This window comes from Lupinus angustifolius, chromosome LG20, assembly GCF_001865875.1.
Source record: "Lupinus angustifolius cultivar Tanjil chromosome LG20, LupAngTanjil_v1.0, whole genome shotgun sequence".
Lineage (NCBI taxonomy): Eukaryota > Viridiplantae > Streptophyta > Magnoliopsida > Fabales > Fabaceae > Lupinus > Lupinus angustifolius.
This window is the reverse complement of record NC_032028.1, coordinates 19,377,422-19,381,228: the sequence shown is the minus strand read 5'-3', so window position 1 is coordinate 19,381,228 and position 3,807 is coordinate 19,377,422.

Genomic DNA, 3,807 nt, shown 5'->3' with positions numbered 1-3,807 from the left:
TGAATCATCTTCATCAACATCCTCAACCACAACTTCGTCATCAATATGTTTTATACCAAAAATGTTTGTAGACGGCATAGTAGGACGATAATATTGTTGATAATCATATGCCGACAATGGTGTACTTGAAGTAGTAGCAAACATGGTTGGTAGTGGGATTTGAGAACCTGATGACAAATAATTGTATGAATAATTATAATTTGCGAACCCATACGATTGCTGTTATTGTTGTTGAGGAGTAACTGATGAAGTATGTCATTGAGAATGACTATCCACTGGAGTTTTTTGCGAAGAGTCAGTTTCCGGTATATCATAATTATGAGTAGGAGGAGCTTCATCAATGTGGGTAGAGTATGCATTGGGGTATAGTTCAGCCAATGCTCCCATCATTTCACGGCCAGATGAGAAGACGCCACATAAAGATTGTGTAGGATTTATAAGTGAAGGTGGAGGACGAATCTGATCACAAATTCTTTTTACAAATGTGTACTAAAAATTTAGAGAAAATTAGAAGTAAATAATATAATTAAAGATAAAGTTTAATTTATAAATTTTTTACCATTCCATCAGAGTGTGCACCATCTCTAGATATGTATCTCTAGTCCTTTTTAAATACCACTGCATATACTCAGAGTAGTGGTTCAAAGGCAGTGTATTTCTGGTAAACCATCGACGATATAGTTATTCCAATTATTCCATATTTGAATCCAACAACGATGCTTATGTGGCCAATTACAATCAATTTTGCCACGTAAGTCAACTTAATGAAGTTTTTCACAATTCACTAGATCTTGTGGAATTGGTTGACCAAAACCAAATTGCCTCCTAACCCAATCAATAGGGTGCCATTCCACAATTGCGAAACAGATTAGTGGCACACATGATCGGCTTCTTTCTGAGATGTTTGGAAGGAAAGGCAGTTGGGAATATGACATCCGCCGAAACTGGTAAAAATGTTACTTAAAAAGTTAATATAATAAATATTCAAACATAAATATACAAACATAATAATATACACTTGTACATAAAATATAGAAATATAATATAAATATACCTGATCAACGTGCATAGGGTCAAACATTGTACGTATGATATTAGCAACATGTCTAGGGATATTGGTGGTGATTAAATGTTGTGACCACCTATTATTAATCTTTGTTAGTTAGTAAAAAAATTTGAATCACTTTTGTTAATTAAAAATTTACATATAATGATAAAATTAATATGTACCTTTTCACCAATGGAAAATAAGGTGTTGCTGGGTCGCACAGTCTTGGTGCAAGATTTTCAGTGCGATCATATGCCCATGATTGAAGGAGTAGTAGACATCCTCCAATCTCTTTTTGATCACTAATTATTTCTGTATGACATAGTCCTCGATAAAGATAAGCCAATACAGCTAAGCCCCAACTGTGTTGGAATGTCTACGTTAAGTCCTAAAGCAAGAGCAAATACATAAGGTGGACTCGGATACCTAATGTATCTGGCATAAGAAATCCCCCAAATCATTCTAAGAATAAATGCTCTCGCATGTTATTCAATAATAACTTCATTAGCATTCTCAGGGAGATCACGAAATGTCCTCTCAAGCCAAGTGAGTTTCACCCTCTGCCCCATTAATTCGTTACCAACTGGAACAACACCCAACAACTTGATGCAAAGTGCTTCTCAATCCGTACTTGTCACTCCGGTAACAACTTCTCCTTCTATCGGAATGCCAAGTTGGTAAGCCACATCTTGAAGAGTGACAGTGGCCTCTCCACATGGAAAGTGGAAAGTATGTATTTCCGGCCTCCATATCTCGATCAATGCTAATAGTAGATGGTTATTGATTTCTACTACTCCAAGTGTCAACAAGTTACCAAAAGCAGTGTTGCGGATAACTTGCAACAGTGGCTCAGAAGGCACCGATTGCCAGAAACAAAATTTGGCCAAAAAGTACATTCAATGCCATTCCATACATTGTTTGATATATGATCATTTTGCATTGTAAGTAGTAAAGTGTCAATTGGCCCTGGATTAATGTACTCCATTACAAAGTGTGAAGATGTGAAGAAAGTGCGAAGAAGTTGTGAATAAAGTTTGAAAAAAGTATGAAGAGTGGATGTGAATTAGTGAATTCTACATGGCAATATTTATAGTGATGGTGAGTGAGTGAAATGTATATTGATGTGTAAGTTATTTTAATTTTTTAATAGTGAATGTGAGTGATATCCCTTAGCCGAGTTTTTCTTGAGTAATACACACCAAACTCGGCTACTCTATGGCTGAGTTTTGTTGAGCATAGAAAATAAAAAAATAGCACAAAACTTGGCTACATCATGATCGAGTTTTGTTATGAATCATATGCCCCAAACTCGGCAACCCCTTAGTCGAGTTTTGTTCAATATGGAAATAAAAAAAATGCACTAAACTCGGCTACATCATGGTCGAGTTTTGTTAAGAAAAAATATGCCCAAAACTCGACAACCCCTTAGCCGAGTTATGTTGAATGTAGGAAATAACATAAATGTACCAAACTCGACAACTTTATAGCCGATTTTTGGTGAACAAAAAAGTAAGGATCTCGACTACATTATGGCCGAGTTTTGTTATGAGAATATATGCCCTAAAAAAATGCACTAAACTCGGCAACCTCTTAGCCGAGTTTTGTTGAACATAGAAATAAAAAAATGCACTAAACCGAGTTTTGACGAGTTTCATTTAGTATAATGATAAGTTTGAATAACTTTGAATGGTATAGCCTAGTTTGAATAAGTTTGAATGAGTTTTAATTCTTTCAAACAAAAATTGCATTAAAACAATGATAAATGTATCAATAGGAGAATCTCTGCACCATACTATGCATGTATGGTCATTCAATACTTTTCCTTTGTTTCAATTCACTTCTTCAATCAATGAAGAATCTCTGCACCACAATATGCATGTATGTTCATTCAATATTTTCACTTTGTTTGTATTCAATTATTCAATCAATGAATAATCTCTGCACCACACTAGGCATGTATGGTCATTCAATATTTTCACTTTATTTGCATTTAATTCTTAAATCAATGAAGAATCTCTGCACACTTGACCTCTTTGACCACACATACATACATTCAATTCTTTGTTTGCATTGAACTCTTTGACCATTGAACTCTTTGACCACAAGTAATGCATAGTTATAATGCATTGAAGTTAATGCATATAATATATTTAGTTATGTTTAATTATTTATAATATATAGTTATAGTATATTCACTACACATAATTGAGAGAAGAAGCTATAGATCAATAGAAATACATTATAAAAGTAAGGATTAAAATATAAACTACTCTTAGGAATGTTGCCTAGAACTCTCCGTCAATTCTCTAGATCGCAATGGACATGTCTTCCTGTTATGCCCTTCGGTTCTACACTGTCGCGCCCCAATTTTCGGCTACGCGACCTCATTAGAGTCGCCACTACATTTTTTACTGTCAAAAATGTAGAAAAATCTTTTTTAGCCCAATTACCTTGGGCGTTTTGGATTTTTGATATCCAGGTTCGGAAGTCGGTTACAGGGTAGGGAAGGTATTAGCACCCTACCCGCCCGCCTTAAGCGGTACCCTATACTAAACTACATGGATTACTATATTTTTTTATTTGTTGTTATTATTATTTTATTCAATTGTGTGATTAATTAATTAATTTTTATGAAGAAAAAAATTGTTTTTATTATTGTGCCTGACAAAAATGACCCCGGTCCTACGTATCCCTATTAAGGGAATCAAGGCTTACGTAGTTCTTTAAGTAGAAAAAGGTTTGTTGGTTGGATTGATTTT